Source organism: Heliconius melpomene, chromosome 13 (genome assembly GCF_056956725.1).
Source record: "Heliconius melpomene rosina isolate 202511_hmr_F chromosome 13, ASM5695672v1, whole genome shotgun sequence".
NCBI classification, from domain to species: domain Eukaryota; kingdom Metazoa; phylum Arthropoda; class Insecta; order Lepidoptera; family Nymphalidae; genus Heliconius; species Heliconius melpomene.
In genome coordinates, this window is record NC_140401.1 from 17,027,577 (window position 1) to 17,043,956 (window position 16,380).

Consider the following 16,380-nt stretch of genomic DNA (forward strand, 5'->3'; position numbering starts at 1 on the left):
AACGTGACCCGCGCCAGTGGCAACATTCTTAGTGATGGCCGTCAGTCAGTTGGAATGGAGGTGAGCGGTAGTTGCCGAATTTTTGTGCTGAAATTATCAAGTTGCTTGTAAATCGTGATTGAGTGTCAATTCAAATTAGTCCACGACGATAACGTGTCTGTTTGTGAATTTTGTTGTGACTTAATATCTCGTGCGTTTCCTTAAAGAATGTTTATTGTGTCCTCAAAGTAATAGGATCGGATCAGTGATCATTTATATTATTGGATTACAGTTACCAGTTCATACGACGAATAAACTAGACAGGTGAGCCCTCTAATTAGTACGTATTGTTTATAAATATAGTATTTAGATTTACTGTTAACCAGTGCCACGAATACGAGACGCGTGATGTGTCTTTAGTTGCAGCCGGGAGATAACGGGCGGTTTAGCAGATTGCGTAGATTCTGATAAGATTCCATTTCTAATGGCACTTCAACATAAAAATATAACAGTTATATAATTACTACTACTGTACTCTTAATGTGAATCATTTCTCTCATGTTCAGAACAAAGTTCGGTAATTTTTATGCTCTATTTCCCGCTGAAAGTTAAATTTTATCGAGAATTTTAAAAGTGAGCGGTGTATCCGCATTAGTCATTTTGCAAAGCATATTTACAAATGTACCTGCCTACTTACTATAAAATCATAAAAACAATGTTAGTTATTTTAATTATTAAAATTTTTTAAGCAAATTGTTTGCCTCTAATGAACATTTTTTAATTGAATATGATGTAGATACCAGATAACGATAGTAGTTTGTATGATTGTATGAAATTTTTAGTGTAATTATAAAATAGAAAAAGGAGTTTTATTTTCAACATTCAATTAACAATAATGAATATATATACATTTTTATCAAATCCACATTCAATTCTAACACTAAATTTGTTATCTATTACAATTAAAAGAAATATAAATATATCATTATTTGACCATTAAATATACATTTTCATATTTATTTATGAATTAGTTAGATAGTTGATATGTTATTATAAAAATTATAAATTGCTATTTGTTCATTTAAAACAACTTTATCGAAAATTATCTATAAAATAATAAAATTAATATTATTGCTTATGAAATTATATTGTGTAGTGTGTATATTATTAAAAAGAGAAAGCTTGAAAGAAAGATCCAAATATGAAAGTGAAAATAATAAAACTACTATAGATCTTAAGATATAATTATATATTAAATTTAATATTATTTTTAAAAGAGATAAACTTATTAAATTAAAAATGTGAACAAAAGTGAAAGAAATAAACCAAAAATAAAAGTAATTTAATATAAAATTATATATGTACATAATAAGTTTGTGTTAAAAAGTAACTTAAGAACACTCAATATATACAAAATACAAAATAAAATACAAATACTTGTATAAATTAATGACCGATGTGGCACAGCGACACAGCATGTAAATATCATTGTTGTGGGTTTCATTTCTCCCAACTTGACTAGTGGAAATTAATTATTTTTATTTCCTCACTCTAGTCACAGTACAAAGGGGAGCATTAATTTTACACTAATATAACAACCTTGCTAGAAAAAAGTAATGTACTAAAAATTTTTATTCAGATTTTAATTACAGACATTTGATTTGTTTGTAAGAAAGATTCATGTATGTCATCAGTCATATTTGTATCTTTCTTGTGAACACTAGCAAATTTAACATTACAATGTAAAGAACATAATTTAATGTTTATGTTACTTACAATGTATGTAATATTCCTGTAAGTTAATTATTTAACATCATCATCACCATCACCTTGTTACCATTTTAAAAGTATTGCCAAGATTAATATTTATTATTATTTAAATGTATAAGGATTGTATTTAATAAATAGTTTCCTTTAAATTTTAAACATTTATTTCACTTATTATATAGGTGAAAGGAACCTTGCATAACTTACTACATTTTCCATTCATTATTCTTTTTATAGCTAAAATTTTTCCACAAGTTTTTTTTAATAGTTTTATAAATCAAATCCTCTTATATGGATATGGTGACCATTTATTTTATTATACATTACAACCCACTGTGTGACTTCAATTCAATTGAATTATTCCTTGTCTAACTAATTAAGAGAGAATAAGATTTTCCAAAAAATAACCACCTTGGCATAACATTTAAGTAAGTCTACATTCAACGTAATCAAGCAACAGTAGATAATATCGCTAAGCCGTGGTCAAGGCGCGAGGCGGTAACAACGGAATGCCCTAGATTACTATGGTATTAGGGTATTACCGGCAAGGCCGGACTGCGCCCCGTTTCGGACTGAATGGCCGACGCCGAATTATTTATTAAGAATTATAAGATTTTTTGTTGGTTTATTTTTATACGATATACTGAATGACAGTGGATATTGCAGTAAACGATGCGTAGAAATTTTTTTGTTTATATTACTGTTTCAATATTTAAATGTAAATTCGATTCCCACTCGAGGAATTGAAATATGTAATATTTTAATTTCCTCGAGTGTCGGAATGAGGTGTCTTAATGGTTACAGACTCTACCGAGCATCTCAACACTAAATTCCCAGATTCCCTCTGCCTATCCCTGCTCCTGCCTATGTGCTAATCTGCGCAGGGGAAATTAAAATATTCAACATTTCGTTCCCCCGAGTGGGATGCGAACCCACAACCTGTCGCGTTTACAGTCATAGGCTTTTTGCCCCTTCGCCATAATGAGCTTCACCGAAATTAAAAAAAGGATTATTAAATATTTTACAAACGTCTCTTATCTCGACATAATCCACTAGTCAATCATAATTCGCCCCTCACATCACTCGTTACAGGTTTTAAGCTGTCATGTCTTTATCTCACTTTAGAGCCTCGATGACTTCATCGAGCAAATATTTTCTTGAGAATTTTTAATAACACGTATTACGTGATATTAAAAAAAATAAGCTTAATTGAAAAATATAAAATTAGGTATAATTTTGTAATTAGGCGATCCTTAACTAATTTATTTCTTAAATAAGTACATGTATTTAGCTTTTTCCAAGTAGAGTATAATTTAGTAAATTGTGACAAATTACGTTTAATTGCAATTTAGAACTAGGTAGTTAGTAGTTGACAGATTACTATTGTCTTAAAATTGTAGTTGCTGCTATACCTACTTGATATACAAAGAAACATATGGCCTAGTGTTAAGACGCGAGGATCGAACTCACAACCATCGCGTTTATAGTTAAACGTTTATTCACTGCGCCCACTACGGCCTTAACTATAACAAAAGTATTATAATGTTACAAAAAAATAAGCATAAAAATTAGAAATCTAACGCATATTACAGCCAATTAATTGCGAATCACAAACCCCTCCTAAGAGGATAGCGCGATGGCCTCGACGATAATTTGCCACTAAGCCAAATGATATCGCATTCCTGCCTAACAAAGTGTGGATGTGCGCTCCGGTGCTGATGCTGATGCAAGTTTCCGGATACGGATAGAAATCATATTGAATGCTATTTCCCGTACAAATTATGCAGATTTACGAATTTTTTTTAAATTAATTATTATTTGCTAATTAATGTGTTGTACCTAATTGTGTAAACGTTGTAATTTAAGTTGTTCGTCGATTTGGTAATCGATTTATGTTTTTTTATGTTTTTTTATAAATATCGATATACCTACGAACTTATAATATATTTATTTGAAATAGAAGCCAACGTTTTATACTGTGGCATTATATTATAATATTAAATTGTTTTCGACTGTTTGTGTTTGTGTGTTTGTTGTTTGAATGTTTGTTTCGAATTTAAAACCCGTCCAAAAATGTCGTACGCAATATATCATTTGTCCGAAAATTAATTTGGAAATACGGCCTATTCCTCGAGGTGCTGTATATGTCGACAAATATACAAATAAAGAATGTATTAATTACCTAATAAACGATTACGTATATATAAACTACACGCAGAATAGGCAGAGAATCTAGTGTCATGACACTTCGTCCTCCATCTGTTTTGGGGTTATAGTGTGAACTAAAAAAAAGGTTTTAAAGTAATTTAGTAACGTAACGAACAAGTAACAATCGCATTTTATAATGTAAAAGCAACAATTCTGCATAAGTATATGCACGGTGTGCGTGCACCAATCGTAAACGACCTCGTTTTACTGATGACTAATGATTCGATTACAGCGAATTTACTTGCATTTTTCTATAAAATCACTTAAATGCATAATTTGAGACATTTACTCGTTAAATACCTCGTAGATGCATAAAATTGTGTTATAACTTGTTATCGATGTTGCATAAAATAAGTTATTGTATGAACGCACGCGCAAATTAATGAAAGAATTATGATTGCTGCAAGTTCAGTTAGGTGAATAACTATGTTTTGTCACGAAGGTATTAGACAAAGATGTATGCTATAAAAATATATAATGCAATTTAATTATTTAAGGCCGTCACGCGTCACAGTTATCATATGGATTATCTTTTGACTGTCAACGCGATTGTATTGGGTTCGATTCCCACTTGGGGAATAAATGTTTTAATTTTCTTGTTACACGAAAAAAACGCGGTTTAGCTTACGCCATTCAACATGTAACAAGCTGATTGATTTGTATTATAGTAAATATGAGAACACACACAGTACCTATATAACATTTTAAAATTAAACAGACAAAATTAATTATACTATAGTTATAAATCTCACTTTGTGAATGTATTTTCATCATAATGACACTTTTAATTTCATTATTGATCACCTGTCATCGTAACTGATGTCTTCAATATATTCATTTGAAATATCTAATAATATAATATTGAGCGAACTAGTTTCATTTCGTATTAAAATAACATGTTTTGCATTTACTTCGAACTGGTTCAGGATGCTTAATACATCAGTAACTGTGTGTGTTAGACTAGTTGTCCACTAATATAACATAGCGTTGTTACTAATTTTATTGCGAAGGTTTAATTTTTATGGTTTTTTTTTATATATATGGTAGCAACGTGTCACATTGTATGATCAAAGCGAAAAAGAAAATTATAGCCTGTCTGGCAGATAAACGAACGTTGCAAAATGGAAATTTCTATATCCCCAAAGCGGCAGACAAGCAGTGGACGTTCAGCTTTATTATCATAATCTCGTAGGCAAATGATTTGCCACGCCCTCTGTGATGTGATATGCACAGAGATAAGTCAAATGTGGTTTGAGAGGTTTGTGTCGCGACCTCCGCCATTGTTTGCTAATGAAGCTGAATTTAGAGAGATATTTTTTGGTTAAATCATTCTAAATATAATATTTTGTTTTATTTTGCTCTACCTCTTAGTTAGGACATTCTTATCTTTAAATGATGGATGGCGTTTATATTCTACTAGCGGCCCGCTCGCGGTTACACCCGCGTGAACTATGTTATTATTAATTTCTGTCTCCATGACTACGTCTTAGTGACGTCTATGCAAAATTTGAGACTCCTAGCATTTGTAGTAACGAAGTTTCATACAAACTTTCGACCCCAAAAACAACCCCTTAGAAGTCGAATATTGCAAATTCCCGTCTTAGCGTCTTAGCGAGTACCTACGTCCTATAAGTAACTCCTATGCAAAATTTGAGACTCCTAGCACTTGTAGTTTCTGAGATTTCGTGATGAGTGAGTGACCTTTCGATTTTATATATATAGATTTGGGGGAATGTTTGCCAAATTTACGTTTTTATATATGTTTCTATATATGTCTGATTTGTCAACGTGAAACTTGCGTTTCTGCAACCTAGTATGCAATTTCTTTGAATGAGTATAAAAATAGAAAATTGAATGATTTATCACTACGTTATTTCTGTCTACTCCACAACATTAAAAAGCTTACAATTAAAATAAAACGTAAATGTAATAAGTTAATAGCCATAATTCCTCAAAGTATAAAAAAATGCATATTTTAAATATGAAATAGTTAACGATGGTGATACAGCACTTAGATGAAGTTTTCAAGTGGTCTTGGAAGTGAGTGCGAATTATGAAGCGAATAACACCGGTGACCGGAAACGAGTGTTACGATCGCAGCTTTGAAGAGCTTCGCCGTTATCGTAAAACGTAAATGCGTGTTCCGCGTAGTTGTGTCTTTGAATCTTAGAAAGTGTGTTTATTTTAGGAAGTAAGTACCTAATATGCCTTTAAATCTTGGATTGTTAGTGTTTAGTTTTTTTTATTTTTTGTTCCCGCCACAAGACTTAAAAAAAACTCCGTTCACTATGCACCGTTCAATATTCGAGACATTGCGTGTTGTGAGGCAGAACTCATTGTCTCTCTTTGGCTCTCATTCCCACCGAGTTGAAATCACCACCACCATTCACCATTAAGACACCTCTATTCCCTACTTTCCGCGAAACTCTACGCCTCGCTTTGTCTTATTATCAAAGTGAAAAAATGAAAATAAAATAAATATATGATTATGATTTTAAACTCGTTGCTTAATTTTTTTTTCGATTATTAATATTATTTATTAATTTGCATTAAGTTGAAATCGAAATGAGGAAACCGTACATACCGAATATCCTTGTTTTCGAAACTAAATTAAACCACTTCCTCTCAAATGATATTCGATTTAAAATAAATAAATGTATATAGAATAGTAAAAAAATTGTCGGTGCATGTCGAAATATGTTCGTTGTAAAGAAACATCGGTGCAATAGCCTTGCCCATAATCCGGTAGGCGAAGCGAATCCTTTCCAAATTAATGTAATTACGAAAAAATAGACAAAATTAAACATTTTAAGATTTTAAACCTTGACAGTAAACAGAAATAATTAATTTAATAGAATCCTTAATTTTAATAGTGTGATTAATTTAGTTTTTGGTTTAATTAATTATCTATACGTCTGTATTTAATATTATAAAGCTAAAGGGTTTGTTTGATTGAACGCTCTAATCTCAGGAACTGTTAGTACGAATTGATTTAGTACGATTTATTTTATATGAGGAAATTAAAGAAAGAGTACAAATAGTTTTGTAATTTTTATTTTGCGTATTTATATTTGTAGCTGTAATAGTAACAAATAACAGACGAGACGCCAGCCACGCTTGCACAAAGATCTAATCGCATCCAATAATAACATAGAAAATGTAGATAAGTAATTAATTACAGCTTGCATTTTAAATTTTATGAAGGTAATAAATTATTTTCTTTAATTTAAATTAATATATTGTGAACGTTCTCATAATTAAAAATTAATAATAAATGCTGATGAATTTATTAATTAAAAGATCAAAGAAATTTATAACGTAGTTTAATAATTGACGAGATTCCACAGAGCACAGATTATAACAAAAGTTAGTACAAAAGTGAGGTGACACATTCTGCCATAGTGTTGTATCAATCGGTAAAGTCAAATTTTAATATTTCAACACTCTCACCAAATTTGAACTTTAAATCTACAAGTTATACAAAAGCAGAAGAATTCAACACTCTCACCAAATTTGAACTTTCAATCTATAAGTTTTACAAAAAATATAAAAATGTTCATTTTAACTTTAACCATTATGCACTTACATTTAACAAACTCTTAGTAACTACACTTACAACTTGAGTTGTCATACTTAGTTAATACAATTTTATAAAATTGATAATTGTTTAACACCAATTTTATCTCTAAGATATTGAAATTTTTCTTTGGGTAAAGCCTTAGTAAAGATGTCAGCATATTGTTCTTTGGTATTTACATATTTAAGATCTATTTCTTTCTCTAAATATTTTTCTTTAATAAAATTATATCTTATATCAATATGCTTGCATCTTTTGTGGTAATCTACATTTTTAATTAAACAAATTGCACTTTGATTGTCAATGTTTAAACAAATAGAGTTCTGGTTAAATGCATTTATATCTATTAATAATCTTTTTAACCATATGGCTTCTTTGGTTGCTGAACATGCAGCCATGAATTCTGCTTCAGTAGTGGATAATGCCACACTGTGTTGACGTTGTGTTGCCCATGTCACAGCAGCACTATTTTTTATGAATATATATCCTGTCAAAGACCTACGTGTGCAAGTATCTTTCGCATAATCTGCATCGCTGTAGCCTTCAAGGCAGCTCTTCGAGGGCGAGTAGCATAGACCATAGTCTTTTGTTCCTTTTAAGTATCTAAATATTTTCTTTACAACATTCCAATGTGTTTGATTATAACTATTCAAATAGCGACTTACCAAACTGACTGCGTACATTATATCAGGCCTGCTTACCACTGCAAGGTGCATTAGTGAACCAACAGCTTCTCTGTACTGTATATTCTTGTCTGGTGTTTCAGTTCCCTTTTCTAGAGTTGTATGTGGGTCAACTGGAATGTTATTACTGTTAGCATTGTTCATATCAAACTTACATAATAATCTCTCAATGTATTTTGTTTGGTGGATAAAAATACATTTTTCAAATCTTTCTAATTGCATTCCTACAAAATTCTTTGGATCACTCTGTGTAATTTCAAAATTATCTTTAAGTTCACATATTACTATCTGTAATGCTTTGTTTGACTTTGACATCAGTAGACCGTCATCAACATATAGTAATAAATAGATATTATTATTATCAACATTTCCAAGATAAACACATCTATCTGCATGGCTGTTCTTAAATCCATATTTCTTAAGCAGATTGTCAAATTTTTGATTCCAGCATCTTGGTGCTTGTTTTAAACCATAGAGTGAACGATTAAGTTTACATACCTGATTTGGTGAGACATCCAAACCTTCAGGTGCTCTCATATAAATGTCTTCTTTCACATCTCCATATAAAAATGCAGTCTTGATATCAAACTGCATCATTTCATATTCATGTTGAACAGCTTCTGAGAGTAAGATTCTTATTGAATCATATCTTGCTGTTGGTGAGTAAACTTCAGTGTAGTCAATATCTTTTATTTGTCCACATCCTTTGGCACATAGTCTTGATTTAAACACTGACCCATTATCTTTTACTCTGAAAACCCATTTACAGTCAATTAGTCGTACTCCTTTTGGTTTTTCAATTAAACTCCAGGTGTTGTTCTTTTGGTGTGCATTTAGTTCTTTCTTGATTGACTGTTTCCATTTCTCAGCATGCACATTGTCAGTGGATATTGCTGCAGCATAGGTTTCTGGAACATCATATTGATCAATTATTTCGTCTGCACACATATAAGTATTACCTTGCATTTTAGCAGTCCGCATTTTAGATCTAGTTGTTATATTTCGTTCTGATTCCATTTCCTCAATTGTTTCATCTGGTTCATATATAGATCCATCATCTGATTGGTAGGAGTCTTCAGTGCTTTCAGATGTTGTGTCATTATTAGTCGGGCTTTCATTTTCAATTTTTGATTCCGAGACCGACTCAGATAATGGCACCGCTGCATAATCTCTCTTTACTGAACTTTCAATAAAAATTGCATCTCTGCTGATTAAGGTTTTTCTTGTCTTTGGATCAAAGAACCTATAGCCTTTTGTTTGTTCACTATAGCCCACAAAGATCATCTTTATTGCCTTTGGATCCCACTTCCTGTTTTTTTCTTTAGGGATGTGAACCATAGCTTCACAACCAAAGACTTTTATATTACTAATATCTGGCCTTTTACCAGTCCATTTTTCTTCTGGTGTTAAATAATCTAACACCCTTGTTGGACATCTATTAGTGATATGTGCTGCTGTTGTCACTGCTTCAGCCCAGTATTGTTTATTTAGTTTTGCATTAAGCAACATACATCTTGCTCTTTCTAATAGAGTTCTGTTCATTCGCTCTGCCAGACCATTTTGTTGAGGGGTATAGGGGGCGGAAGTTTGATGAGAAATGCCAGACATTTTAAGAAAATGCTTAAAATCATTGCTTAAATATTCATTCCCATTATCAGTACGGAGTGTTTTTATATTAAAACCAAGTTTATTTTCCACTAAGGCTTTAAATTCCTTAAATTTTTCAAACACTTCTGATTTCTTATTTAATATGTATATAAATACCTTTCGAGTGAAGTCATCAATGAATGTAACAAAGTAACGGGCACCTCCAAGAGATGATACCTCCATGGGTCCACAAACATCAGAGTGGATGAGTTCCAGTACATTTTGAGCTCGTGATCCCTCAGTAGGGAAAGGTATTCTTGATTGTTTTCCTTGTAGACAAGAAATACATATTACTTTTTCTTTATTTTCCAACTTCAATCCAGAGCTTTCTGTTAATTTATTCAAGTCTTCAAAATTTAAGTGAGCCATTCTCTGATGCCATAAATACCAGTCATTTTCTTTTGTTACAGATGTGTAGGCAGGCATACTATGAGTATTCAGTTTGTACATATTATTACTCATCTTTGCAGTGGCAACTTGTTCATTATTTCTGTTTGATATTTTACAACCTTTGTGATCAAATTGTACTTGACATCCATTTTTAATAATTTGACTGACAGATAAAAGATTGGTGGCCAAACCAGGAACATAAAGAACATCTTTAACTTGAATTGTATTCATCTTGCCATTACTGCCGATCACATTTAAATTTACTTTACCACAAGATTCCACTAAAAGTTTCTTGTCATCTGCCACTTTTATTGTATTTATTGGTGGTGGTATTTTGTCATATAGCCAGTCACTGTGCATAGTCATATGCATTGACGCTCCAGAGTCTATAAACCATCCATTTTCATTGTCTTCAGTCGCAGAAAATACTGCCACATAGTTTCCACTTTGATCTGACTGTTTCTTCTTATGCCAACAGTGTTTACTTATATGTCCATATTTGTTACACACAAAACATCTTGGACCTTTACTTTTAGTTGTTTTCTCTGAAGCTTGTTTGGCAACCTGCAACTTATTCCCTTTGTGTTTATTCACATATAATGCATTACTTTCAGAGCTTCTTACATCTTGTAATAGCTTAGTTTTCACAGAATCAGCAGTTATTGCTACACCGGAGCTTTCAAGTGCCATGATCATTGGCTGGTATACTTCAGGTAAGCCAGCTAGCAATAGCGTACCAAGCCATTCATCATTTACATCAAATTCTATATTTCTTAACTTGTGTGCTGTTGATATTATCTTGTTTACATAGTCTTCTATGCTTTGACATGATTCTAATGTTGTGGTTATCAGATCTCTCAATAAGCCAACCTTTCGCGTCAATCCTTTGTCATCAAAAGCTCTAGAGAGGTTATTCCACACCTCCTTGGCAGATTTCGCCTCTTGTATATGTACATAGTTGATAGGATGTACCAATAAAATTATTTTAGACTTAGCTTTTGTGTCAAGTTTGGGGTCAACTGTTTCTTTCGCTGTGACACATTGCCACAAGTCCTCGTGCTCAAGATACGTTTGAACGGCGAATCTCCACGTTGGATAGTTCTCTCTTCCAGTCAGTTTTTCAATCAGTGCCATCGTATTTGTAGAAGACATTTTGCTGATGAAGAGATTGCAAGAAACAGGAAAGCACGTGTTGACTTTAAGGTTATGACTATTCGGAACTACTTTTATTACGAATTCAATGAAACTTTTATACTGTTTTATACTGTTAACTGTTTTGAAAGATCAATCAGGTGGTCTGGGCCCATAACCTGATGAATTTATTAATTAAAAGATCAAAGAAATTTATAACGTAGTTTAATAATTGACGAGATTCCACAGAGCACAGATTATAACAAAAGTTAGTACAAAAGTGAGGTGACACATTCTGCCATAGTGTTGTATCAATCGGTAAAGTCAAATTTTAATATTTCAACAAATGCGATAGTTGTCAGTTCAGTCAGTTTCCATTTGGGTAAAATTAATTTTCATTTTCTCGCTCTGGTAAGAAGACAAACCGCGACTTTGATTTCCGCGACTTAACACGCAATGTCTGGAATAAAATAAAAAATAAGTAATTAAGCTTCTAGAAACATCAATAACAATAAATTATAAAAGAAAATAATTTAAAACAACGAACTACTAGCTGGTTGCTAGTCTTTTATAAACAACGAGCTTCACAATAGTTGAGGTTGAATTCGAAATAGCTATTTGTTAAGACCTCTCGGTGCACTCGCAAAACCAATCCGACAAGCTCGGCGGGAATGTGGTCTGGAGGAAAAGCCGCATTCATCATGAATATTTTGCTAGTTTCTTGCTTTCTATAGGTACGTAGTCTCTCGTAGGTACCTACAGGCACATTGGTATTTTGTTGTGAACGTTTTTTGTATTAAAGTATCATATCTTCATTTTGTTATTAATTATAATGTATTATTATAACATTTTTCTAGAATAAATATTTTTTATTTAATGGGATAATTACTTTAATTAATTATTATATTATTAGTTTGTAGTTACACTACTTATGATATTTTAGTATTTTTTAATCTTTACGTCTCGGCTTTTGTATGTCTTTCGCCTTGTCCTACTATAATCAACGTATCCGTACGGGTCCTCACGTTTTTTACGTGCTTTTTTTTCAGTATCGTCGATATTGTGTTCTCGTAGGTCTTACCACTCCCTCATGCTTCCCCATTCTTTCGTCGCTCATTCTCTCCACGTGTCCAAACCACCTAAGTTAATTAAGTTTGTTAATGAAATTTTCTTATCTTTTCGTGACCAAGTTTATAATCTTTTATAGCATTGCTAATTTAAAAATGAAACTGACTTCGATTTTTGCAAAAATATTATCTTGTTCAAATAAAAATATGTAATAAATAATCGTTACAGTACATTACGTATAGTGTGATTAATATAATGATGAGTTAGGTTCCGCCATTTAACCCGCAACACGCATGCGATGCTTTTTGTCTACATACATACATGTAGTACTAATAAATTACATATTGAAATTACCAATATTTTTTTGGAATAGCTGTTCCATATTAGTTCTAAAGGCCTTAAACTATTAAAAATAAAATATTTAATTATAGTATATATTTTATTTATTTCTTATAAACAATAAAATTAATTTTTGAACAAGCCCTATGTAAATTTCCGAATTTTCCAATATTAAGTAGATTGGATTGTAGGCGGTTTACAATGCGAATAATTATTATTATTTCAAACAAAACAAAACAAAAGTTTTATACTCATTCAAAATATTTTTTTCATTCGTTATTCGTTTATTCAATAAAAATTTTATAGGTATTTTGATTTTTTTAGAATATGTATGACATAAAAACATAACTTCATTCTTTTTTTTGGTTACCAGAGTAGAAAAGGGGAATAATTCATTCCACCAAGTTTGATTTTAATCAAACCCACAGACTTCAGGTTTACAGTCACGCTCTGCCGTCTCCCGCCCCGACGGCTTCCACATCACTTTAATAGTAATATATTTCTTTACAAGAAGGATGCACATTACCCAAGTATAACAAAAAATATTTTTAAATCATTAGCAAAATAATAACAACCATATATTGGCTTATTTTTTTGCAGGAAAATGGCAAAAATGTTTTTACCATTTATTATTATTTGATGTATGTAATTTAGGAAGAGAAATCTCGCTCAATATTCATTGAACGTTACACACATCGCTAAAGCTAATCGCTGTAGCCGGCGTCCGCTAATTCTCTTTCCACTTGATCGCCAGCGCTCCAACGTCCAAATAGTCGTAGTACGTAGTCTACAACCACCGACCACTATAACAAGTTTGTACGGACCGCGGGCCTATTAAAATACCATCGGCCCACGCGCAGTGACACGACCGGTTGTGACATCTATATATATAAGCGGAAAGACTACTTTCCCCCATCACCTGTTCCACCAGTTCGTGTATTGATTGAGGTATGGATTTGTTTTATACACATAAGATGTATGGACTTTTAGTTAACTTGTCAGTCTATAAGACCTTGCGCATCCTTGGATAAGTTAGATATGAGTATAGTTATTTTTTTATAGTTTTATGAAATGATTGCGTTGTAAAAGTGTTTTTATCTGCTATTATGGGTTATTTAAGTTTTATTGACTTGAATAATTATATGTGGAAATAAATCTTAATTTTTAATTCACATTAACTTATATATTGAAAACAAATGCCTTTAGACTCTAAAATAACCCTTAGTTGTCCTTTTATTATTAAGGGAAGATTTTTGTGATAGAACAGATGTACTTAGTATGTACTATAGTAAACTAGTTCTAATTGTTTTCTAAATAATTACCATTCTAATAAAAGCTAGGATCAATTACGTATATGTATTTATGGTAAATATATATAATAAGATTCTATGAATAGGTTTTCTATTACCATAATCCTATCACAGCCGTTATACCAAGAATCGGTCACCGGAAGCGAAAACTTAACTCTGTCAATACATCTTCAATAAGTTTAAACAGCTGGGCAGCTCGACCTTAATCCACTAATCACTTATGTAAATACACGACACCTCATAAATTATGCATTTATCTTTGGAAACGCTAATGTATGCAGTATTTAGTTATTTTAGTTGTTTAATTTATAAAAAGACTAAGCGCAGAGTTAAGTTCCGTCGGTAAAGACGCAAGGTTTTCAAAATTAGAAAAGTAAGACGAGTGTCTTAATATTAGGTTCCCTCTGTTTACCCTCCTATATGCGGGAAATAGGGTGAAGCAACAAAAAATAATATTTTTTTATCATTGTATATACTTTATTGTACCCATTGTTGATTAAAACTATACCATTTCAAGTATCTATATTGAGAAGGAATTGCTTTATTTTTATTATTTTTATATATATTTGTACGAGTATCTGGTGCATGATGTAAAATCTTGTAGGTAATTGCAAGCTGCATCATTTTATAGTAGGTTAAGAGACGTCTCGTGAAAATATACGAGAGAAAAAATAGTACATGAGCTACAAAAATTGAGGCCGTTGTGGCGTAGCAACATCTGATTGTAAGCGCGACGGTTGTGGGTGCGATTCTTACTCGGGGTAGTGGATTATTCTTATTTATCGCACTGGTAACAACACAAAACGTTGGGTTCCGCCACTCAACACGCTATGTCTCAAATATTGAACAGTGCGTGGAGAAGGGTCCTAACACTAGGTTCCATCTGCCTATAGCAATATGCTTCACGCCGTATCTCGAACACCGTGATAAAGCGTGAAGCATATTGCCGTAAGCTGCTGATAATAATTCATAAAAAATATATAATGATAATCTTATAGGTGTGCATCAATTTAGTTCCATACAATTTCGTAATACATATTTCGGTCCTGATTGGATTGCTTAATATTCATAACTTTGTTAGATCGGTTATCCTCTTCGTGTACTCTATTAAACTTTAAGTAATTCTACTAAGGGATTATATACATAATATACATTTGTTTATATATTCCTATATATAATATACGACAATGATGAATTTAAGTTTTAAACACCATTTTTTTAATTTTTTTATTAATTTATCTAAATACAGTAAGTTATTTATGGGAGCCGAATCCACAACAATGTACTTATCAGAATATTACATGAATTTGCAATATAATAAATTGACAGTAATATATTTTAAAAAGAAGTAATATTAAGAAAACTAAATAACCAGAATATTAGTAGTTATATTACCTATATGTACCTACTTACCTACAGTCTACACTCTGTACAGTAAAAATAAAGGAAAGAATAATGTGTTTCTTGACGACATTTAGATGATAAATGTTCTGGCGGTTTCTTTTTAAAGCGTCAGTTCTAATTCAAGGTTAGTTTAGTGTCAGAATAAGATAATATTTTACGAAATCTAGATCTAAAGATTATTTTCTGTAGAGAAAACTAATAATATCAACTTCTTTTGTGTAGCCCGCATACATCAGGTTAGCAGAGTCTCTCATTACGAGAGTGAGGAAATGAAAATTCTTTCCCCAAGTTGGAATCGAAGCTACAACCGTCGCGTTTTACAATAAACGTTCTATACGACTTTACGTCATCCTATATCTTATAAAACAAAGTCGCTTTTCGTGTCTGTCTGTTGTTTCTAACTCTTCTTCTAAACCACCCAACGGATTGTGATGCGGTCTTCACCATTAAGTCGAGTGTTTTTCGTAGAAGGTTTATATATAGTTTATTATTTGTATCTCTTAATAAGATCTACAAAAAAGTCCGCGAGAGCATATTCGTATCTTTTAAGAACAACGTGTAGTGATCATTTTTCTGTCTAAAAATAATAATTTCAATATATTTTTTATTGTGAGGGATATTTTTCCATAATGGTATTAATCCTTATCCTTTAAAATACTTTATTAATTTTCTACGTTAAACGAAGATAAAATTTGCTTTTTACACTATTTCGAATTTGCGAATAGTTTTAGAGAAAAACGCATTTAATTGTTGACACATCACGCCGTTGACACTTCAGCTGTATCGACTCAACTTTTACTTATCCCTTACTCTCAGCATATAAATAAGTATATTAGTTACGTTGGCCATTTAATGTAGATCAAAACTGTCTTTTACT

General features: G+C 31.8%; 1 protein-coding gene across 5 annotated transcripts in view; it reads left to right on the forward strand.

Moving 5' to 3' along the window:
• The first annotated feature begins 14 nt into the window (after positions 1 to 14).
• Positions 15 to 16,380, forward strand: part of Synd (protein kinase C and casein kinase substrate in neurons protein Synd) — a 99,986-nt gene continuing 83,620 nt past the window's right edge. For 2 of the 5 annotated variants that reach the window (XM_085195988.1, XM_085195992.1), the window contains exon 1: positions 17 to 303. The gene's annotated coding sequence lies outside the window, so the exon portion shown is untranslated. Of the gene's footprint in view, positions 304 to 16,380 lie in introns of all 5 variants that reach the window. The other 3 variants (XM_085195984.1, XM_085195985.1, XM_085195990.1) reach the window with 3 other exon arrangements.